At 42.4% G+C, this 25,069-nt stretch overlaps 1 long non-coding RNA gene across 1 annotated transcript; it reads right to left on the reverse strand.

Annotated features, from left to right (window-relative positions):
- Nucleotides 1-8,439: 8,439 nt before the first annotated feature.
- Nucleotides 8,440-22,904, reverse strand: LOC126951406 (uncharacterized). Its single transcript, XR_007724457.1, has 3 exons — nucleotides 22,823-22,904; nucleotides 21,914-22,013; nucleotides 8,440-8,803 (listed from the first exon to the last, which is right to left on the reverse strand). It is a non-coding gene; the product is annotated as an uncharacterized LOC126951406 (long non-coding RNA).
- Nucleotides 22,905-25,069: the final 2,165 nt, after the last annotated feature.

Genomic DNA, 25,069 nt, shown 5'->3' on the forward strand with positions numbered 1-25,069 from the left:
CCCATCAATGTAAAAGAGGGAGCTATGGGGACACAGAAATGGGACTCCCCAATTCTGGAGTCAGGGCCACGCAGCCATCACACACTCATACTTACTGGAGACCTCTGTAAAGAAATGCATAAGGTAGGCTTAACATTTGTTTCACAATCATAGGGGAAACAGGGGTGAGTGGAAAACGGCAGTGTGTTGCATTGTATATACCATGATCTGTGCCATGGAAAAGGTGTACCCACAAAAAATTCATGAAATGGGAAGGAATGAATAAAGCAGAGTTTTCTCTGTTTAGTGAAATTAGAGGTGGTATTTATGTTTCTCTTCACAAATTTCTGCTTCTGATTTTTCTACCATGAGTATTCTTACTTTATCAACAGAAAAAGTCAATAAGCTATTTGTTCAAAAATGTGCTCAAGGCTGGGCACGGTGGCTCACGCCTGTAATCCCAGCAATTTGGGAGGCTGAGGCAGGTGGATCACGAGGTCAGGAGATCGAGACCATCCTGGCTAACACAGTGAAACCCCGTTTCTACTAAAAATACAAAAAATTAGCCTGGGTGTGGTGGCAGGTGCCTGTAGTCCCAGCTACTTGGGAGGCTGAGGGAAGAGAATGGCGTGAACCTGGGAGGTGGAGCTTGCAGTGAGCCGAGATTGCACCACTGCACTCCAGCCTGGGCGACAGAGTGAGACTCCGTCTCAAAAAAAGAAATTTGCTCAACACCTCTTTCCAGAGTCACAGTTATGGATAAGACAGGTGTGTTTGTATGCATGTATAAACACACATATGTATACCACACATATAGATTTATGAATGAATGAAAATATATATGCTGCTGTGTGTCTATAACTGTATATACGTATCATACATGCACACATATGTATCATATCATAACTAACGTCAAAGAGCCATCAACACAGAGAATTGACCTTCTGGTAAACCCACAGAAATATATCACCCCCAGCAGGTCAACAACAAATAAGACAAAGAGATACCCATTTTCTGTGACATGGTTTGTCTTCATTTTCTGGGTTTAAGTGACTGTTACAAAATAATCCATTTGCTCTTTGTGAAGATGGCCATCTTGACAGAATAAAATGGGAAAGGTCCTGCCTGGAGCAGAAGCTGTGTGCCACCTCGGTGACAGTGATCTTAATTGATATTTGTGCCCAGGGGCGGCTCCTCTCTCCTCTTCCTCCTCCCAGCCAAGAAACTGCACTTCACACAATAGAACAGCACAGGGTAGGATGCTTTGTCTTGGGACAGTGTGCGCCCCGTGCAGGGTACTGAATTCTGGAGCCACGTGACTTCCTGTGTGCCCTGCTGACATGACTGCCCCACCAGCTGTCCCTTCTAACGGGTGTCCCTGGTGCTCTGTGGCCTCCCGGGGACCCTCATAGGAGGAAGAGCTTTTAGACTGCCTCCAAGGTCTCAGGCACTCACCCTCCACATCTGAAAGTTATCAGAAGTGGCATCTCACGCACCCTCCCTGCACTCTTCCTGCTCTGCGCAGGGCAGGGCAGAGCCTGTAAGAAATAAAGTACTTTGTTACGTATAACTTAATCCTCAGAGGTATAAAATTTGGGCCCCAGATGAAGAAAAGTTAGATGGAAAGCAATGGCTGAGTCAGATGTCTGAATTTCTGCTCTGGAATTTCTACCTCCCTTTGGAGTTCTCATAATTTGATCCCCCCATTAGCACTACCTGTGGAGAAACGGCACTCTTTTTTAAACTGCCTATTGAACAATTCCTGTCAGTATTTCCTCTAGAGAATTTTGCCTTTTTTCTGGTTAATCCTTGTAGGATGATGTGGGTCAGTGTGTGTGCGTGCATGGTTAAGAAAAACAATCATTCATTTGAATAACCAATTGACAGAATAGAGGATTATAGTTGGTGCTTGGTGAGATCTGGGGAACTTTCGCACGTCTGTCTGTCCAATCATTCATTTATTCTTTCAAAACCTGGGATCTAAAGACTGGTTAGAATGAGATGCATACTGGGCCTGAAAGTTATAGTCAAAAGGTATATTTACCTTCCGCTCTACAAACTCCGGTAGCCCTTTGTTACTGACATAATAATCCAATATAAATGTTTCAATGTCAAAAATAAGTATTATACTCACAGCCAAAATTTTTAAAAAATCAGAGCAGACCCTATGAAAAGTCTTTTTCTTAGCCAAGACTCCTTCAGTTGTATCTAATTCTATCTAACTTACAGCAAAGGAGGGAATCCATTGGTTCCCATAACTGGGAAGTCTAGGGTTATAAAATAAACAAGAGTCATGTTTTCCTGGCATCAGAGGTGACATCATAATCTCTCTCTCTCTCTCTCTCTCTCTCTCTCCGTGTGTGTGTGTGTGTCTCACATTTTCTCTCTCTCTGTTTATTCCTTACACTGAAAAGACAGTGCAGGCAGCTAAACATTTATATCCTTCCAGCTATTGTTCCAAATGGAAGAGCACACACAGTCTCTCTCAGTATCCATACAGCAAATCTTGAGAAAGACAGAGATTGGCCCCACATAAGTGGTGGCTCTTTCAAGGCCAATCACCCTGGCTTGGGGATAGAGGACTTGGACTGGCCTGTTGGATTGCATACCCTCTTATGCATCTCAGGCCAGGCAGGGTGTTTGGGGTAGGATGGCTGCTCTGGGACTTGTAGTTACAGGAGGGTCCCACAGCATGGGGAAAGCACGGTTCCTCAAAGGAAAGGTAAGGTGTACTTACCTGAAGAAGGGGAAAAAATACCAGACAGAAAAATAACTTCTCAACGAATCATTGTAAAATGTACTTGAAAAGGAATTGATTCTGTTGAAAATAATTTCCAAAAACTACAGATGAAAGTGGAAAAAAAGCTGAGATGTTTAATACTGTTGGATCAAATATTATGAAGAACATAAGGTGGCTCAAGAGATTTTGCTCCAGAAAATACCTTCATGGTGAAAATCTAGGAACACTGGTATCATCTCGATTAAAATGTTTGTTTTCATAAAAAGAGTCCACACAGCCTCTGGATCAAAACAACTCTTCCTGGAACTGAGACATGTTTTCTTCTCCTAAAGAAGCCCAAGTTTAATGAAGACTGGATAAACAGCATCTGGACATTCCTGATCTTATCACTTGACATGATTTCGCCGCAAAGGCAATGGTATTTTCTTAGAAGATGATCCTGCCTTTCTTTCTGATGGGTTTTATCCTCGGGTGGGGGAGGGGAGACATGGCTGGAATCTGTCACAGCCCAGCACCACTGTGCGGCCTCTTTCTGTGGGCCCTCTGCACGGGAGGCCAGAGGGGAACCCAGCACTTTGCAAAAGTATCCAAAAGGCTCTCTTCGAGAACCCTGAAGGGTGATGCCCACCAAATCTTAGCTGTCCTGTTTTACACAGTTTTATGACTTCTAATCCACTTCTATCAGTTATTCTGTTTTATGGCTGCAAATGATAAGATAAATTGGGTTCTCTCTCTCTCTCTCTCTCTGTGTGTGTGTGTGTGTGTGTGTGTGTCAGTGTCACAGTTTAGAGGACTCATGACTGGTCTGTAAACCAGAACTGTTCATTCCACAAACCCATGCCCTTTCTGACCTTGTGTAACCTCACCCAGTAACAACAAATGCCGAGAGAATACTGAACTCCAGAGCTTATCTCTGAGGGCAAGAGACCAAGCTGATGCCAATTTCGAATTGGCTTTAGCAAAGCTGTCTCCCTCAGAGATCTGGTCATGCCTATTTTATAAAGCTAGTCTCCCGGGTATTGTGGGAGCAATTTCCCCTTACATCTAAGCCCCTTAGCTATGTGACGTAGACACATCACTTCCCCTCTCTGGACTCATCTATAAAATAAGCAGATTGGATCAGGTGATTTCTGTGGCCCTTCTAGTCCTAACATCCTACGATGCTATGACACCCGAATGCCGTATCTCGCCACCATGATCTACGGTAGTTTTCTACAGCCATAACTCTTTCTAGTGTCTCTCAGATAAAGGCCAGGTCCTGACCTCAACCCTTCAGGGTACGTCTGCAATAGCAGGAACAGACGGGAGACAGGCACCAGCTATGTCCAGAGGAAAATGGGTAAGGTTAAGTCAGTAGCATCCTTGATAACGTGACTGTTCCTTTCTCCTTCTCCCCTCTGGGATTAAAGCTTGTGTGCTGACTGTTGAAAAATCAGTCATTAACAGCTAGGAAATGACTTCCCCATCCATCAGAACACTGCTCAGCCATGTTTCAGCTTTTTCCCCTTTCTCTGTGTAATTATTCTCATCCACCACTGATTACAGTTTATAATAGCCATAATTCTCTCCGAATCAATCATTGCTTTACTTTACCACCGGGTTACCAGCAGAAACATGAGGGAATGCAGATACCCCCGGCTGGGCTTTATTTTTTGGAATTTACAGGCTTTCGTCTGGATCTCATTTAATCATCTGGATGTCCAAAGAAAAGCAAAGATTTTCATTTGAAGGCATTTTTTTTCTACTCGCTCTTAATTCTTCCCCTCATATTTTTTAAATGGAAATGATGGCTGGTTAAATGAGGCTAATACTGTGTGAAACCTGCTAGTGTTGTCACTTGGAAAGATTGGTAGGAGACACCGCAGGATTCTTGTCATGAATTGATAAACTTCTTTGGCACTTTACCCGCCTGCATATTGGGTAGACTTCTCAGCCTGGGTGATTTCCTGGAAAGTTCAATAATAGCCTTTTCTTTCCATGGACTGATTAGAACAAAAATTCCTACCATGGAGACAGTTTTTCTTGTACAAAATGTGGGGTATGACAATCAGTCATTTACACTCTAGTTAGAATTTAAGACAACTCAGTTTTATCCTATATTTGCCAGACTTACTATGTACCCTATACCGTGCCAGTGTTTGGGCAAGTTTCAAAAAACTAATTTGATCTATTCTTTGTATCCATATGGTTACTGGAGGTAGTAGGAAGAAAAACATGTAAATAACCATTTTGGCATTCATCACAAGCATCTTGGCTTACGGGGGTACAAAGTACAGTAGGAGAATAAGAAGGGCAGGTATTTGCATTCTAGGGATCTTAGAGTTCCCAGAGGAAATGTGATTAGAACTGAACCCTGGGGAAGGGGGCAGGGCTTGAGCAAGTTGTCATTCCAGGAGGGGGCAGCAGAAATTAATCACAAAGTCTTGCAGAGGAAGAGAGGATGAGGGAGACCAAGGCCAGTGGGAAGTGTCTGGAACAGTGAAACGCCCTGAGATAACGGGATGGTGTGAAGACCAGCAGTCTGAAGCCCAGGAACTGGCTGCAGCATCAGGAAAACCTTTGGAGAACCACAGGGGCCCTTCCCAGGGAGCTCCAGAAACATTTACTCAGGCAACCCTGGGAAACACAAGAGGATGAGACAAAACAGCAGGTCATTCAGGATGCATTATTAGAAACATCATCTCGTTCCTAGTGAAGTTTGGGACTTACAATGATGAAAGAAGTAATTTTACAGTATCAGACTCCCCACCTACCCCCCAAAATGTGGTATTTTCAAAGCCCCCCAAAAACTGGTTAAAGTTAACACTCTCACATAAGAATTTGTATAAGAAAATAAACACAACATTTTGGAAGTACCAAATCCGCAGCGGTGGTGAGTGTTCTCAGACCTATTACACAAGGCAGGGTTTGTATCCGTGGTAGGAATGACGGCAGCTCATTCGATTTTGCATCCATCCTTATTAGGACATGCTTGGTTTATTAGGGAACCCATAAACTCTCATAAAGCTCCTCACATCTTCATTAGCCACGTTAGCCACGTAGGAGACATGAAATAATTTATGCAGCAAAAGCCCGGGGGTCTCCAGTCCAGGGGGAAATGTTCCAGGTAACTGCTAATCTGGAAGTGATTTTCTTTCTCAAACAGACTGGGTGGTCTATATCAGTGGTTTCCAGCCTTTTTTTTTTTTTTTTTTTTTTTTTTTTTTTTTTTTTTTTTTTTTTTTTTTTTTAATTTCATGAGCCAGCAAAAAAAAAAAAAAATTTTCGAGACAACGTCTCACTCTGTTGCCCAGGCTGGAGTGCAGTGGCCTGATCTCAGCTCACTGCAACCTCCACCTCCCAGGTTCAAACGATTCTCCCACCTCAGTCTGCTGAGTAGCTGGGACTACAGGGATGCACTACCACGCCTGGTTAATTAGTATATTTTTAAGTAGAGATGGGGTTTCACCATGTTGGCCGGGCTAGTCTCGGACTCCTGACCTCAAGTGATCCACCCGCCTCGGCCTCCCAAAGTGCTGGGATTACAGGCATGAGTAACTGCATCTGGCCAGATTTTTTTTTTTTTAAATTGTAATTGGATGGTGGTTAGTGATGGTGAGGGGAGTAACATGAGTTTGCCTGCCATTCATTTTGCCAAGCCACAGCATTACAAATAACCACTCCTGTCTACTCTCTCCACTGTTTTACACCAAAAAAGCATAACTGTATACCAAAAATATAAGCAAGTCACAATCTCAGCATAAAGGATAAAGGATAGTCCTTTCCATTAAAAGCTTTATTGAACAAAATCTCGTTTCATTGTCCTTACTTTTCTTATTTGCAACACAATGCTCAAAGACATGTTCTTGAAGGGCTTGGGTCCCCTGAGAAGTTCTGGTCTGGACGAGCCCTCCCTCCGGCTGCTAGAAGGTAACCCAGAGAGACACAGTTCTGGGGCCACTTCTCTGGACACACATTGGAAGAAATAGGAAGAATAGTCTTATCTTCCAGCAATGCCCAAATTGATCGGGAAGCAAATTACGACTATTCATCTTGACTCATGTTCAAAGTGTGACATTCGAAAACAGCAGGAGACAGAGGCTAAGAAGTTGGTCTTTCAATTAATACATAGGCCCTGTTATGGAGAGATGCCCAGCCTGTTAGGCTTTTTGTGAAAGAGTACCCGTGTGGCATAGAGACCAACCAACTCCACAGAATTAGGACAAAAAGTGCTAAATGTTTGGAACAGGACCCGGCCAGAAACATCCTCTTGGCTAAGGTTTTCATTTATCCCCAGAGTGGGGGCAGAAAGAAGGAAAGGATTTGTGGCTAATAGTGATTATTGCTGAATACCTACAACATTCATGCTACGTTCAACATTCAGCCCTCACCTACACCATTTCATTTAACCCGCAAGGCAAGTCTATGAAATAGGTATTCAAGGCAACTTTGTAGTGAAAAAAAAAGTCTAAGAGAGACTAAGTTTTTTGCCCAAGATCACACAGAGGTGGGAACAGAATGCTTGTCTGTCTGACCTGAAAGTCTGCCTTGACCACTGCACTAAGAAGCTCCTGTGGGATCTGTGGTTTGTTTTGCATCATCGCCTACCTATCCATGTGCATGGTCTATAGTTACTTATTTAGGAAACTGTTTATACTGTTTTCCAGCATGTGCCTTTTCTGAATCTCAATGAATCCTTTCTTATTTTTATGAAGTTCTGGGTTGAGAGGCAGACTTAGATATTGTTAGGGGCCAGCCAAAGGAACACTAGTACTGACAAGGTTCTGGCATCAAGAAGGCTGGCCAGGTAAGCATTGGTCCTCATAGAACGGACCACACTGGATCTCTCTGCACCTGAGCAGACTGGCCTCGCCTTCGGGACCAGATGCCTCATGATTTCCAGGGTTTTGAGAAAGCATCTGCAGTCCTGTAGGCGATGGTCACTGGCTGCTGTGTCTACAAGGCTGGATGCAAATTCCCAGAAACAGCAATCACCTTCTTTCCTCTAGGGCTTCCCTGCATCTCTGGACCCAAATATTTCATAGCAGCCAGCTCCAAGAAGAAATCCTGGGAGAGAGGAAGGCTTGTGTGTTAATCCAGTGGTGATGTAATGAGAATTTCATCTCTACCCTGAATTCCCTGGTGTCCCCCATCCTCCTCTTGAATCGTTAGCTCTCAGTATCTTGCTCCCTGCTCAATCTCAAGAGAATGAATGTCTCCCCCTTCCTCCAATACACTGGTCATGGCCCTCTGCCTCCTCGCACTGACCCCAGGCCCACCCTGTGCCTTCCCTCCTGGCCCTCACAGAGGTCTTTCTCCAGGCCCAGAAGTGCGCATCCTCCTTCTCCGGAAAGAATGGCCTCTTTAGGGTGAGGTTTACTCTCAGGTCTGGAGTCCTTATCGGCTCTGCTGGGCTTCCATTCTGTGTGTGTGGGTGGGTAGTTCTGGCGACCCCCAACACCACAGATATTTATTTTAGAGAGGGCAGTTTGGGTCAAAATATGACAAAATGCTTTTCAGTCTTCTGAGTCTACAATTCCAGATAAAGATTTAGAAGTATGGGAGATGATGCAGGGATGGGGAGTGGGGTTGTGGTTTGGAGAGAAAGTATAAACTAGAATTTTGAAAGTATAAACTAGAATTTTAAACCCATTGAACATAGGTTATACTCAAAAGATGACAGTTTCATTCCTGACTTAGATAAACAAGGAAATATGCTTTCATATTTTAAAAAATTGGATTTCATTCTGCTGAACACTTCCGTCAGAGGGTTCTTTGAACTACCTGTCCAGGTGTGTATGTTTGTGCGTTGGTGCATATGTGTTTGTGTGCATGTGAGCATGTTAACTAGTCCCGTAAACTAAGACAGGGAGAGGAAGGCAGGCTCCTCTCCACCCCGTGGACCTGCTCCAGCTGTGCTCAGGGTGGTTGCTGCCCTGAACACGCTCGCTGTTCAGCCTTTTAGAGGGGCAGGATCGACTTCACGCTGGGCTCCATACATACAAAGGCTCTGCGCTTAATGTTTTGCTGTTGCTGTCTTGAGATTCATATTTTGCACTGGGTCCACAAATTATACAGCTGATCCCATTGAGAAGAATATCATACCTAGAGCAATAGATAAAAACACCAAATACAAATTTTTGTTGTATGTTTTGGGGTCACTTTGCCTCTCTGAGCCTCAGCTGGGCTAGAATTTGGTGGCTCTCAGCCCTGACTGTACCTTCAAATCACCTCCAAGGCTTTGGAGAAATATCAACGTACCAGAACCCGTTTGGAAAGCAGCCCAGCTTCAATCTTGTTTTGGAGTTTTGTTTGAAATTCTGCAGGTGATTCTGATGCATGATCAGGCCTCAGTGTGCAGGCCTAGATGATTTCTAAGATCCCTTTAAGCTCTGTCTTCCGTAATCATGTATTCATTTCCCTCGGTGCTTGTTCAAGTTCTTGTGACTGCTGTACTCAATTCCACAATATAGTCATGCTTGTTTTAATTTAAGACTCACATTTTAAGTTTGTTATTGTCTAGTAAAATTGACACTTCAGGAAGATATTTCATGTTTATTTGTATGTAACTCATGGCTTTGTGCTCTTAAATGTGTGTGCAGCCCACATTTAGACTGGACTAATGATGATCTTTAAGGACCCTAATTTCTTCAATATTCCTTGCATTTGTGATCTATGACCCAAAGATCTTGCCACAGACATCCATGTTCATGTGAGAAATTAATTCTTTGAATGTGTATATGCTGTCCTGCTAACATCAATCCTGGGCCTTTGAGAAAGTTTAATGTTTACCCCAGATAGGACAAAACAGGGAGTGACTGGCTTCATTCTAAAGCAGAAATTCAAATTCTCTGGTGTCCCAGTAAGTTAAAAAAAAAAAAAGTCCCACCTTTATTTGGTTTGGAAAACACCAATACTGTTGAACAGTTGATACCAAGCCCTACTCTGGGATTGCTGTAGACAAAAACTTGGCAAGGGAAAGTTTGCTTTCCATGTTCCCGGTTCTTTGAGAGATCTCCCAAATGCCCAATGTGCTCAAATTGTATTATGCCTACCTAACCAGACCTACCCTCCAGAGAGTAAGTTCTCTATATGCCCCAAACCCTTCCTTCTTTCTCATAGCTGTCCCTGGGATCGGATTTTATAATCTAGTTTTCACTAAAGTGTTAATGACTGATACAGTGTACTTTGTTATTTCTAAGTGTGTTATATTATATTTACTTAATCAAAAACAATATGACTTTAAGATGGAATTTCAGGCATGTGTGGAAAGCAAGGGAGGAGTATATATAGAACCAGAGCAGGCTTCCAGGATCCCCTCAAATAACATGGCCTCCTCTGGCAACTAGCCATGTTTGTCATTTAAGCAACATAGAATGCTATGGGCAAACAAGTCTTTGTGAAACATGTGAAAGCATGTATTAAAAAGCTCAACCAATAAACAAAAGAATCCAAGGATGCCATTGGAATTCCTAGTCACATTGCTCAATGTTGTAAAGGTGAGGTTTCTTCAGTAAAACCTGGCAGATAAACAAGGGGTTAAACATGAATGCTGTGAAAAAGAAGAAAGAAAAAAAAAGTGAATTGCAATTGGAAAAGAACTAAGCATAAAGGGTAGGCCTCTAGTGTCCCAGAAATATCTTGGGTCTAAGAAATAAGCTAAGAGAGACGTGTGAAAGATTTAATGAGAGAAATGAACCAAGTCGCCCCGTCGAGAGGGAGTGGGTGTTAAAATGCAGTCCGCCTCCCCACAGAACCTGGATCCTGTACACAGCTATGTCCACCCAGAGAGGGGCTCCTTTTCCTAATATGTCCCCTTAGAGGAAATGTCATAAAGCCATTTTCTAATTAGTTTGTCAGAAGACCACTTCTCTAATTTTCACAAAGATTCCCTATACGCCAGTGGCAGTCCTGGAACCAATCCTATTTAATCTGCTGTCCCCTGGAAAAATATTTAAAGGCAGGAATAGCCAAAAGAAGCAGAATCTCATAGGAATTCAGACATAGATCCAACAAGGAAGGCACCAAAAAAGAAAAAAAGAAAAGAAAAAGAAAGAAAGGCAAGCAAAGAAGTCACAATTAGTGGTAAGAGAAAAACACAGAAACACATGTTGTAGGTCTCTGAAAATTTTCCATGGTATCAGGTCACCAATTACCAGTCAACTCTTGCCTGGAACAAACAAAAAAGAAGTGACCTAACTCTCTTTCCTGCACAGATCAGCCTGTAATTTAAAAGCAATGTAAAAAACAAAAATCAGAGTGTAGGGCTAAAGGGGTATCTCTTGAAACCTACAAGCCAAAGAAGTCGCCCTTTTTCATTTTGCTAATTTAATGTGAAAGTGAAATAGGTTCCTATGCAACCTTGACAGCTAGCTTTCTGGGAAGGTGTCTAATATAGGACATAAAATGGAGACATGAATCGATGAGACTCATTAATATTCATAGACAGCAGATTAAGGTTGGTGGAAAAAATTATTTATGAAACGGGGGTATTGTCTTCCTTTCACCAAAAGGATTTTGTTTAGAGAGGATTGAATTGGGTGACAGGACTATGACAGATTAGGTATGAATTTGCAGATTTCTTGGTTTATCTCCCAAAGAACCTAAAGCATTTGCAAGCAAAGAATATCCTGGGCTGAGCACAGTAAACGCTTCAGCACCACGTGCCAGTGGGTGTAATGAGGTGTCTCAAACGTGAGGTTCAGAGGCCACGGTGTGATGGAAAGCACTTGGGAGGAAATGAAAGAATGGATTGAGAGTGTGGTTATGCAACAAAGGAACAGGCTGAAAGCAAAACAGGGCTTACTTGATGTCAGAGAAAGGTGAGGAGATGAAACGGGCGATTCCTTTTTAAATGTATGCACTGGGGGAATGAGAGAGAGCATAAAATCCAATAACATTGTACATAATTTACAATTTCTTTTCCCATATTAAATATGTATTTGTTGTACTGCCTAAGAAGCCTTGTGTTATTTCTGACTGTTGTTTCTATGTGCTATTCCGTAATCTAATAAAGACAAGAGTGAAGGCAATGCGTTAAGAAGCAGGCACAGATCCTCAAGTGAACTCTTTGAACAATGCTTTGTGCTCACATTGTTGGAGGATTTATTGCTAGTTCCTTATCTCCATGAGCCCTTTCCTCCTTTATCTTTCTGATCCTTTACAGGCTTAGTGGAAATAAGCTGTTGGGATTTGCTGAAATTTTAAAGTGACAGATGAAAATTCTTTTTTGGAATTCAGCATTGAGAATGGCAGTGTGGGAACGTTGGAAGAGACCTTGAATTGTTCCCCGGGGCAGCCAAAACGCCACAGATATTTAAAAAGAAGTTTTCTGTTGGTTGTAATTGAAAAAAAATTCAGCCTCCTATGCATGGGCCCAGCTCATTATAGTTTGAATGGTTGCTGTAATGTTGTAAAGATAATTGAAGAAAGGGAATATTTCATTAAAGACATCTACCCAAAAGGCCTAAGTTAGGTACGATCTCCAAACTGGTTTTTAAATTTTTGGGGTACATATAAATGGATAGAACTGAAAAACATGTGCTGAGGAATTGGATAGGCTAATCTTTGAAAACAGGTCAGTTAGAACTGAGTCAAAGCAGAGATTTATGCAAAACAATGCAGCAGTGGCTAAAAGGAGGGTGCACAAACATGGTTTGAAAGCTGGGACAATCCTTAGCCATCATCTTCCCTAATCTCTTCATTTTGCAAGTGTAGAACCTAAGGCTGAAAAAGAACTTGGCCTGAATGGATCAACAATAAACCACATGTGGTACATCCATACAATGGAATATTATTCTGCCATAGAAAGGAATGAAGTTCTGACATATGCTCCAATAGAAGTGAATCTTGAAGATACCATTCTAGGTGAAAGTAGCCAAACAGAAAAGGCCACATACTATCTGGTTCCATTGATAAGAACTGTCTAGCATAGGCAAATCCATAGAGACAGGGAGCAAATTAGTTGTCGCCAGGGGCTAGGGCAGGGGGAGTGGGGAGTGATGCTAACAGGGATGGGGTTTCTCTTTGGGGTAATGAAGTGTTCAGGAATTAGATAGTAGTGATGGTTATAAAATCTCGTTAATATACTAAAATCCAGTGACTGTACACTTTGAGATGGTAAATTTTATATTATGTGAATTTCATCTCAATTTTCTAAATTGCCCAAAATAAATACATTAAAAGGAGGATTGATCAAAGTTGTTTAGCAAGTACTATAGCCCAGGCCTACTCATATGACAGGGGGGCTCTTTCTATTCGGAGACTTTCTTCTCAGACCCATGTTTTTAATGTATAAAATAACATACATGAGATTAAAAAGAATATCAGTTATATTAAAATGGAGTTATTAAAATATTTTTATGAAACCAAACTGTGACATAATATATGTACATGCTTCTCTAATAGGTGAGTAAATTCAACATCAGTCATTTGATGTTCATCTATGGGAAATTATCCAATGCAGACATTTGGTGTGACTTTTCCTTTTGAAAACAAAACCCCATTGATAATTAGCATCCCATACCCTACCAGTAAAATGCAGTTTATTAGAAAGCTAGTATGGACAAAGATATTAACATGTAGAATTACCTCTGAATGGTGATACCATCTTGTTTAAAATACTATTAAGCTCTGCTTTTTAATCTACTCAAGCCCTGCAAGTCCTCCCAGAACTAATCTGAACTCACAGTGAAGGTTTCCAGACACCACCAACATCATAGGTTTTGATCTGCTCATAGCCACAGGACAAATTGCTTCTCTAACTCTGTGGTTCACACGCCACAGTCCCAGGGAGTCACAGCTGATCATGAGGTCAGTTTTCAGGTATCTAACCCACAGGTGACTGCCCTCTAATCTTGAGTTTTAGTTGGCTGCCTTTAGTCATTTGCTCCTAATTAGTTAGAAAAGACGACTACCTGATGCAGACCAGCAAGGGAATAGGGCCTCTGGCTCTTCATTCCTTAAGTTGTTCTCGTCCATATGTAATATAGATGAAGCAAGTGTCATGTATATGATCTGCGTGTGTGTATCCACACTCAAGTGAGATGCATATGATCCGCACGTGCGTGTGTCTGTACTCAAGTGACATGCATATAATCGGCACATGTATCTATACTCAAGTGTGGTGTATATGATCTGCGCGTGTGTGTCTATACTCGAGATGCATATGATCTGCACATGTGTGTCTATACTTGAGATACATATTATCTGCACGTGTGCATCTATACCCACGTGAGACGCATATGATCTGCACATGTGCGTCTATACCCACGTGAGACGCATATGATCTGCACGTGTGCGTCTATACCCACGTGAGACGCATATGATCTGCACGTGTGCGTCTATACCCAAGTGAGATGCATATGATCTGCACGTGTGCGTCTGTACCCAAGTGAGATGCATATGATCTGCACGTGTGTGTGTCTATACTCGAGATGCATATGATCTGCACGTGTGCATCTATACCCAAGTGAGATGCATATGATCTGCACGTGTGCGTCTATACCCAAGTGAGACGCATGTGATCTGCACGTGTGTGTATCTATACTCGAGATACATATGATCTGCACGTGTGTGTGTCTAGACCCAAGTGAGACGCATATGATCTGCACGTGTGTGTGTCTATACTCGAGATGCATATGATCTGCACGTGTGTGTGTCTAGACCCAAGTGAGACGCATATGATCTGCACGGGCATGTGTCTATTACCCAAGTGAGATGCATATGATCCTCACGTGCGTGTAGCCATACTCAAGTGAGATGCATATGATCCTCAAGTGCATGTAGCCATACTCAAGTGAGATGCATATGATCTGCATGTGTATATATCTATGCACACACATAAGTATGAGTCACATATATGTGTGTATATATACATATCTCCATCCCCCTTGTCTCTTTGGACTTGCTCTTGCTTCACTATTCAAAATGGGAAGGAGCAGAGGACCCAGCTTGCTCCTCCTGTCTGATAGGTAGTAGCCCAATTTCCTGATCCTTAACTCTAAGTCAGGTTACTGGATAACTTAGCTTGGCCCTCTGGCTTCTACCAAACCATTCTTTGGGGTCTTGATTCTTCCAAACAGCCTCATTAGCAGTGAATTTGATTTCCGATACTTCCAAAGCCTGAAATAATTATGTGTTTTGCACTTTGGAACAGGAAGTGCTCCTCCTTCTGTCTCCTCTCCCACTTGAGAGTGTGACGTTCCCTTGGTTTTTGAGGCTTCAGCCAGCTCCACTTAAAGTGCAAACACCTCATTAGGTGCAGTAGGGGCATGGCTGTGACTTATCTTCTCTACCTCTCATCCAGGGCAGACCTCACTAACTGAATGAACCTAGACCTAGCCTCAGAATCCTTCTGAACATAGTGAATCAATAAAGTCAACACGGGAAACAAAACCTATTTGCCAACCCTGAATTAAGCCCTTGTCAATGAACAGTGAAGAAATAAGGTTTTTCATCACTGACAGACAAGTAGCTCCTCGTAAAATGAAAGGCTGTCCCCACCCCCAGCTAACTCATTAAGACCAGCATGTGGCCTTCCGCATGTAAGTTAAATGCTTCTGGACAACAGCTTCTTGAAAAGCAAAACAACATGTTTGAATCGTTGGTTAATATATGTAGGAAGAGCTGGTGCTAGGGAACCACTGGGGAGAGAGGAACCAGAAGAAAGGGGCCTGTTCCCTGCACGTTGGGAGATACACTGCTCCCCTGGCATGACAAGCAGGTCCCGACACAGCTGCGAGGATCCCTCTCATTCGCTGCACGGCCTCCTGGCCCCTGCAGTCAGCCCACTAAGTCCTCCTGGGCCTGGCAATCTGCTCTCCCTCTTCTCCCTGGGCCCCTCCTGCCTTCTCTTTCTGAGCATGATTTGTTCACCTTCCCGTGGACCTTAATCCCTCCAATTTCCCTCATGTCTTCAGATGCCAGCCTTAGTTTTTGAGCACATCAGGCATCGTTTTACCCATTAGCATTTGATTATATTGTTCCATTATAACAGACCTCCCAGTTCCCTCTGCTGTTTCCACCTCTCTTAACAGCATTCCCGCCATCAAATCAGGAAGGCCACCGGGAGGCTTCCTTGTTGAAGGAAGTATCCATTTATATTGTTTTACTCAACCATTCAGGTCCCATTTGTCGTAGGATGACTCTCCTGGAACCAGACTCTTCTCCAATCCAAACACATGTCACAGCCTCACCCTCTGCACCATCAAATTCTTGATTGTCGCATACTTCAGGCAGCAAAAGAGCAGCTCCACTGCCAAAAGCAAGCCAGGCGGTGGAACAAGCCCATAAACTAGGCTGGTCATCTTAGCTGCAGCTCCATCTTCGACACATAGATCTCTCTCAACACCACTGCTTCCCAGCACAGGGGAGAGCGTAAGGAATTCATCTCCCTCTCTCAGCTCTCACACAGGCAGGGAAGGGGTCTGAAGGTGAATTTCCACCCTCAGGTGAAGCCTTCTGGAACACCATTGAGCCTGGAGCTTCCTGAGCCCCTGAGCCTGTAAGCTTGACTTGGGATCTGAGAATTTGTCCATGGGATGCACAAAATACAACCGTGTGCAGAGCATGGGATGCCACCTCCCACCCCTATCCCTGCCAGCCCAGAGAAGGAAAGCAAGCTCAAAACGATCAACCAAAGAGATCAATGCCCGTTTCCCAGGCACAGCTTGTAAAAGCTGCAGCCAAGTGCAAAGGTGCCAGGCAGCTAAGAAGAACATGGCTGATCCTGAGTGTTCACATTTCCTCAATATCAAATTTTTCATGGTGCCTTTCCCATGGGTACTATTCAAATACGCAGAAGACCGGCAGAGCCGTGGAAATGGTCCTGGCTTTGGAATAAGAGTTGTGTTGCGTCCTGGCTCCGGCACTTGCTGGCAGTGTGACCTTAACCAAGTCCTGGGCGGAGCAATCTCAAGGCCCCTCAGTGCCCCACTGATAAACTGAGGGATCATTACAGCATCCAGTTCTCTACAGTGGTTATGAGGTTCTATAGCGCACTGGAGACATGCAAGCCAATTATGTACTGTAATTGGCATTACAAAGGCCAGAACTTTTCCTTTCTGTCCTTAATTCCACAGTCTGTGGTTCTCCAGGGAGCTCCCCTGCCCGCAGCTCCCCTGCCTTGCTGTCTCCAGCATTTGCGGGGGCCATCCAAGGCTGGGAGTGGGGTGCTTGGTAGGTGGGTGAGTGGTAAGTTCTCGATGCCTCTGTCTCACCTATGCAGATGGATAAGGCAGCTGAAATTAATGACATTCTGAGCCGCTGCCGTGCTCATCTGCTTAACAATCCAATTTCTAGGACGTTTTAGAAGTTGTTAGCTGACTGCCAAAAATGAGGATCATTAAAAATAGATTCACAGCTGTTCAGGAAGCCAGAGATATAATTTTACCTTCATTATGCCTTATTGCAGATGTTATTGATTTAATCTCATTGCATTTTACTGTGTAATATCAATTTGCACTGTCTTTGACTTGGAAATCAGGAACTGTATTTATTCTTCTTATTCTCATCATGGCAGAAGATCTGCTTCGACTGACAACCAAACTGACACCAGGCTCCAAGGCAGCGGCAGCATTTAGGCCAGGCCCAATTGTGTGGAGTGCAGAGGCAACTTCGCGTCGCTGAGTGAGAGAAAAATAATCTAAATATGGGGCCAGTGCCTTTTTTAGGAGTGTGTCTATGCTCACAACGGATTCAAACAAAAGAATCAAAATAATCCTTCTGGCTTTGCTTGCATGTCACCAAATAAGTTGGTTTAATAAATCCTTCACTTTTCTGTCGATTATTTTATCCTGAAAATTTTATACTGATAATGCTAAAATAGAATTTAATCCAAAATAAATTAGGATGCATTAGGATATTATTTTCCAAGAGATATTTCTCAGAACACTTGTCACGAGATACTCAATGATTTTTTTTTTAAGTTTCCAAACTCAAAAAGTTTAGGAAACCCTACACCATAAATACTCCTTTAAAAAAGGAATAAAAAGTAACATGTGGTAGCATATTAAAGGTTCCTAGAAGCAAATAAATGTGGTTGACTTTTTTTAATTCCACATTTTCCAAATGAATTTGAAAAAACATTTATTCTCCTCATCCATTAACATCCCTCAGTGCTAGAGTGCCCAGGAACACCCTCTGGGAATCACTGGTTTAAGATCAATCAGGAAGGCAGGCCAGCTCTCTGCTAAGGAGTCTCACATCTTTGTTCACTGCCACTGCTGCCACCATCTTGAATCGACATGAACTGTTCTTGATTTACAAAGATTTGGGCTGGGTGCGGTGGCTCACGCCTGTAATCCCATCACTTTGGGAGGCGGAGGCATGCAGATCACCTAAGGTCGGGAGTTCAAGACCAGCCTGACCAACAAGGAGAAACCCCATGTCTACTAAAAATACAAAATTAGCCGGGCATGGTGGAGCATGCCTGTAATCCCAGCTACTCCAGAGGCTGAGGCAGGAGAATCGCTTGAACCCGGGCAGTGAGCGAAACTTCATCTCAAAGAAAAAAAAAAAAAAACACCCAAAGATTTGGTTCATGAGCTTTTGCATCTCAGTGGCTGCTGGTGCATCCCCCACCCTTTCCCTCATTTCAGTGCCTCAGCTTCCAAACTCAGATTCTATATCACTCACTTCCAATCTCCTGCTTCCCCAAAGCCCACGCACAACCCTAGCCCAGAAGAGCGGGGGCTCTGCTGGCCACATCACCAGGAAGTACACTGGGGCTCTGAAAGGCCCACCACATTTTTACCAGGTTCAGCCCATATGACAGTAGGGACAAAATTATTCCAAGTGTGTACTGTTTTTGTAACATTAACAGTCTTCACGGTTTTCAGCAACTCATTTAGTCTTGGTGATCAGTCCATGTACCATGCACTAAAGTGTGCAACTGTTTCTATTTTATAAGAGGTTAGAAAGAGCCCTGTGTCGCCAACACAGGCATTTAAAAGGGTTCCATATGCATCGTTTGGTTTGATGAGCTCACATTCGACGTTTTACCAGCTCCAGTGGACTTCATCAAGGAGGGCATGTCTTGAGGACTTTTATTATTTGCTTCCAGGCTAGTGAACATCTATGTGAACCTGATGTATTTACAGCTTTGCCACTTTCTTTTGTTCAACAGAAAACATAACACCTTTGATCATGATGTCTAACATTTGCTACCAGTTGGCAAAGAATGTTAAACAATTGTATGAATATCTCTCTCCAGCCTTCGTCTGGTCTTCTCTGCCCTAATTCGATGATTTCCACCCAGACCCAGCCAGTGCCCAGTGATGGCTTAGCACCGCTTCTCAGCATCACAGCTGTGGGCAATGGTTTGGGCAGGGGTCAGGTCAGGAACACAGATCCGATATCATTTGGCACGTATTCCCCAGTATTACTAACCTCCCAAGACAGGACAACTTGTGCCCCTCATAGATTTTGGGGTACAGGGCCTGGCCTTTTTCTTCTCCACATCTTCCTCATGGGGTCTGCTGTGGAGCTCACTGCCGTTGCTAATTGACAGGTCAGTGTCTCCCAGCTAGTCAGGGATGGAGCCAGCAAGTTCTGCTCCAGGGACACGATTCTCCCAGGGCAGGCGACTTATTCCTTCGTGTTCAGACTTCATTCTCACAAGAACGCCAGTCGAGTAACATGCATTGAAAAGTTGGCTGGGGCTCATAACTGCATATTTTGTGCCACTGAGAATTATCTAGATTTTTTTTGAAAAGTCACAGTTTATGCATATATGTTCAAGAATTGTGTTTGGAACAGGCAGGGGGCATAAGTTTGTTAATATATCCATAATCTCACTACTTTTCAGATTGCAAAGAGATCTTTGAAACATTTAGAGGAACCGCCTCGTTTTTATAATTAGGAATCCAAACTCCAGAGAGAGGCATAACTCACAGACACACAACTAGTTCACTAAATAATTTATAAGACTGGGAGAAACTCTTCCTTATGCAAATTTAAATAGGAGAATCCATTCCCAGCTCCTTTATTGATACCTATTTTTCTCTTCCGCTTTCAAGTTTTGTTAGATTTTTGCTGTTCTGATACGATTCAGAATTATGTCTCCTCTTTTAAAATCAAACTAATATGTAATTTCCAATAAAACTCTAAAGAATAAGAGACAATGACAGACAAAAATGGAAAACTCAATCTAGACTTATATTTGAATTCCTGAAAAATACTGTGAAAGAAAATACAACTATTTTATGTAATGTAAAGAAAACATATTAACATAAATAACTGGTTCTACTTCTCTTAGCGTGCTTTTATAAAGCCAAAATGACAGACCCAGACATATTAAGAAAAGCATGGGAAAATAAAAATACATTTTATATCGCTAAAGCTAACCATTTCAATTACTACTAAACAAAAGAATAAAAAGACGAAATTAAAAGCAGACATGAAGAAAACTAGCAGAGCGGCGCCACCTAGTGTCCATTTTGTGAAACGCGCTTAACATTTCCTGCGCCCCCCTGTGGTAGGATTTAGCAATTGGCCACAGACAAGAAAACAAATTCTATAAACATACGATTTGATTTCTTTCCTCTGGAAGGAATAGAAAGAGATAGCATCTCAGCATACTTTCTAAGCAAGATATACTTTCATTCACCATAATTAAAACGGAACAACTACAAACATACAATTTCCCACTGATCACAGTATCCTGTGATCAAAGTCTTTCTTTGGACATAATTTCAAGTAAACCCCACCCATTAACCTTTCTAAATGAAGGTACATTTTTAAAACCTCTCTGCCCCTATGAAATTTTGTTCAGGACGAAATTCTGTGAATACCATTCTTGTATCAACATTGTGATAACACTTAAAAAACAAAATTTAAAGAATTAATGTAGAAGTAAAGATGAGAGAATTTGAGCCAGAAATTAGAATCATCTTCCATGCCTTAGTTTACCTATCTGTGGTGTAGGATAATTCTAACTCCAGTGTGCTACCTTCCTTTGGCGGTGAAGGAGAATTGTCATTGGCAAAATCAAATGAGATTAATGTCCATGGAAGCTATTGAAGAGTAGAAAGTATATGATTTACATAAAATAGATATACTTTGTTATTTTTATTAAGAGTTGAAAACTCTAGTGAGACATCAGCACTGGTTGAGTTGAGGAAAAATCAGTGAATCAGGAAATTAGAAGCCCTGGACTAGTCCCACAGCTTCTCCTTGGACAAGTCCTTTAAGTCTGGGTAGGGGCCCCTTTGTTCTATAAAATGAGGATAGTTTGTACTATACGGCCCATAGTGCCTGTTTCGCTCTAAAATCTTAGATTCAATAATACCGTTGCTTTCTCCCTGCCTCTGTCCCTGCTCAGACCCTCACTGCCTCTTCTCTGGATTCTTGCAACATCTTTGTAACACATTTCTCCCAGCTGCAATCAATCTCTGGCAGATTAATCAGGGAAGATGAGTATTTCCAACATGCATGTAAAAGTATAAGTCCAATCATCTCATTGCCCCACTTAAAGGCCCAAAATGACTTCCAATGGCATTTTGGGGGGCAGCCAGCTTTTATGGGCATCATCTGCTCTGTGCCAGGCAGTATAACTCATGCTTTATGTGCCCAGTGTCATTCCATCCACACAGTGACACCTTAAGATCAACAAGGTGTGAACCATTTTCAATGGATGGAGGAGGAAGCTGAGGGTACCAGAGACTCAGAGAAGGACTTCAAGTCTCCCAGTGAGTGAGTGCAGAGCCTAGGATGAGAATCCAGGTCTCTGGTTCCGAATGGTGCAGTCTTTGTGAGTGATTAAGAGGTAGATTTTGGAGCCAGAAATACTGGAGTTGAAATCTGGGCTTTGTCACACACTGTTTAACATTGGGAAGCTTCCTAAATTCTCTATACCTGTTTCCTCATCTGTAAAATGGGGATAATAGAGATAATAATGATGTTTTGGTCAATGACGGACTGCATATATGATGGTGGTCTTATAATATTATAATGGAGCTGAAAAATTCCTATCAACTAGTGATATCATAACTGTCGTACTGCTGTAGCACAAGGCATTACTCACACGTTTGTGGTGATGTTCCTGTAAACAAACCTACTGCGCTGCTGGTCATGTAAAAGTATAGTGCATACAATTATGTACAGTACACAATACATGATGATGATAATCAAGACTGTTATTAGTTTATGCATTTTCTATACTATCCTTTTGATTGTTATTAATGAGTGTGCTCTACTTATGGTTTAAAAAGTTACCTGTAAACACCCTCAGGCAGGTCCTCTAGGAGGCATTCTAGAAAAAGGCACTGTTACCACAGGAGATGACAGCTCCATGGGCGTTCTAGCCCCTGAAGACCTTCCAATGGGATGACATGTGGGTGTGGAAGGCAGTAATATAAAAAGGAAGTAAATAAATAAGCACATTTAAAAATAGAAAAAAGCTTGTAGGATAAGAATATAAGGAAAAATATTTTTGTACCGTTATACAATGTATTTGTGTTTTAAGCTAAGTGTTATTACAAATGAGTCCAAACTAAAAAGTTTATAAAGCAAAAAAGCTACAGTAAGCTAAGGTTAATTTATTATTGAAGAAAGAAAAAGATACTTTATAACCTCAGCGTAGCCTAAGTGTGCAGTGTTTCTAAAGCTTACGATAGTGCACAGTCATGCCCAGGCCTTCACATTCACCCACCACTCACTCAGTCACGGACCCAGAGCAACCTCCAGTCCTGCAGGCTCCAGTCATGGTAAGTGCCCCATACACTTACCATTGTTTTAAAGCTTTGCTACTGTATTTTACTGTGTGTGTGTGTGTTTTTTTTTTTTTTTTTTTTTTTTTTTTTGAGACGGAGTCTCGCTCTGTCGCCCAGGCTGGAGTGCAGTGGCCGGATCTCAGCTCACTGCAAGCTCCACCTCCCGGGTTTACGCCATTCTCCTGCCTCAGTCTCCCGAGTAGCTGGGACTACAGGCGCCCGCCACCTCGCCCGGCTAATTTTTTTTGTATTTTTAGTAGAGACGGGGTTTCACCGTGTTAGCCAGGATGGTCTGGATCTCCTGACCTCGTGATCCTCCCTTCTTGGCCTCCCAAAGTGCTAGGATTACAGGCTTGAGCCACCGCGCCCGGCTTACTGTGCTTTTTTTATATTTAGATACACAAATACCTACCATTGTGTTACATCTGCCTACAGTATTGAGTACAGTATCACCCTGTTCCAGTTTGTAGCCAAGGAGCAACAGGCTATGCCACACAGCCCAGGGGTGTGGTGGGCTCTGCCATCCAGGTTTGTGTAAATCCACTCTATGACGTTCACAAGGCATTGAAATTGCCTAACATGCACGTGTCAGGACGCTTCCCGGTGGTGAAACCTCACGTGACTATTAGTACCTCTCTCATAGTGAGTCAGTGCGTGTTGGACACTGGAACAGCACGTTATCACAAAGCGCTTCCAGAGTGTTTTGTTATCACCACATTTTCTCACGGAACTAGATATAAAGTTTTTCCCTTCCTATTTAAGATGCTTCTAAACTTGACTCCAACTTGCCCCCTGCCTTTTCTTCTACTTCGTAAGAGTTTAACACCTTATGGTTCCTGTCCCCTACCTCCCACTCCACCCCAAATACTTCCAAGTGTACATAGTCCTTTGTGCAGGTCTCTGCTTTTGCAGCTACTGCTGTTGTTCCCGCATTCAGAAAGTCCATCTCCGCCTCGCTACCGACCCCTGGCGGTTAGCAGGGTGACCGACGAGTGGCAAGCTTGTGATAAACAGTGGGTGTTGCCGATACTGCGGTCATCAATAGTATTACAGTAATCCCTCTTTATCCGAGGGGGATATGTTTCAAGACCCCCAGTGGGTGCCTGATACCGCGAATAGTACCAAACGCTATGTCTGTGATTTTTTTCCTGTACATACATACCTATGGTAAAGTTTAATTTATGAATTAGGCACAATAAGAGATTAACAAGGATAACTAATAATGAAAGAGAATAATTATAACAATATACTACAATAAAAGTTACATACTTGTGGTCCCTTTCTCTCAAAATATCTTTTTTTTTTTTTTTTTTTTTTTTTTTGAGACGGAGTCTCGCTCTGTCGCCCAGCTGGAGTGCAGTGGTGCAATCTCAGCTCACTGCAATCTCCGCCTCCCAGGTTCAAGCGATTCTCCTGCCTCAGTCTCCCCAGTAGCTGGGATTACAGGCACACGCCACCACACCCAGCTAATTTATTTTAATTCATTTTTTAGTAGAGACGGGGTTTCACCATGTTGGCCAGGCTGGTCTTGAACTCCTGACCTCAAGTAATCCGCCTGCCTCGGCCTCCCAAAGTGCTGGGATTACAAGCGTGAGCCACTGCACCGGCCCAAAATATCTTACTGTACTGTACTCACCCTTTTCCTTTTTGTGATGAAGAAGGGATGGGGCAGGACAGCAAGAGAATGGCACACAATTTAAACTAGTGAGTTGTTTATTTCTTGAATTTCCATTTAATATTTTCAGACCATGGTTGACCACAGGTAACTGAAACTGCGGAGAGCAAAACCGCGGATAAGGGGGAACTCCTGTACTGATAACATCTTTCAAGGCCCAATCCCAAAGCCACCTCCTTCATAAGAGTTTTTCCTGCCTCCCACACATCTGAGACATCCTCCTGTGAGGATGTCCTTCTGACTGTTAGCGAGTCTACCTCAGACTGCTTCTCATTCTCTGAGGCTACACTTGTAAAAATATAAGAACCAAGTGATATTATTTTTAATACACATTTTAACATAATATATCCCAAATATCATTTCAACATGTAACCAATAAAAATTAATATATCAAAAGCTAAAATGAAAATGAAAAATAACAAAATTAAAATTGCCTGTGTTATTTGCATTATATTTCTATTAGAGGGGCCTATTCTAAAGTAAAGTTACTTTTTCTCCAGCTTAATTAAAATATAATTGAGAAATGCAAATTGTATATATTTATGGTATACAACATGATGTTTTGATATACATCATACATTGTGAAATGATTAAATCAAGCAATTAACATATCCATCACTTCATATGCTTTTTTTTATGTGAGAATATTTAAGATCTCTTAGCAATTTTCAAGTATACAACGCATCGTTATCTAGAGTCATCATGCTATACAATAGGTCTCTAGAATTTATTCAACCAAAGTAAAACTTTATACCCTTTGATCAACATCTCCCAATCCATACCCTACTCCGGACCCCAGGAATATTAAAAAGCGCAGTATAGAAAAGGAAGATCCTTAGCATCCCACCTTTCAGGAAGAAGCACTGATGTATGGCTTCCATTAGGTTAATGCAAAAGTAATCGCGATTTTGGCCATTGCTTTCCATGGCAAAAACCGCAATTACTTTTGTACCAATGTAATAGGATTTTTATTTGCAAATACGT

This window comes from Macaca thibetana, chromosome 3 (genome assembly GCF_024542745.1).
Source record: "Macaca thibetana thibetana isolate TM-01 chromosome 3, ASM2454274v1, whole genome shotgun sequence".
Taxonomy (NCBI): domain Eukaryota; kingdom Metazoa; phylum Chordata; class Mammalia; order Primates; family Cercopithecidae; genus Macaca; species Macaca thibetana.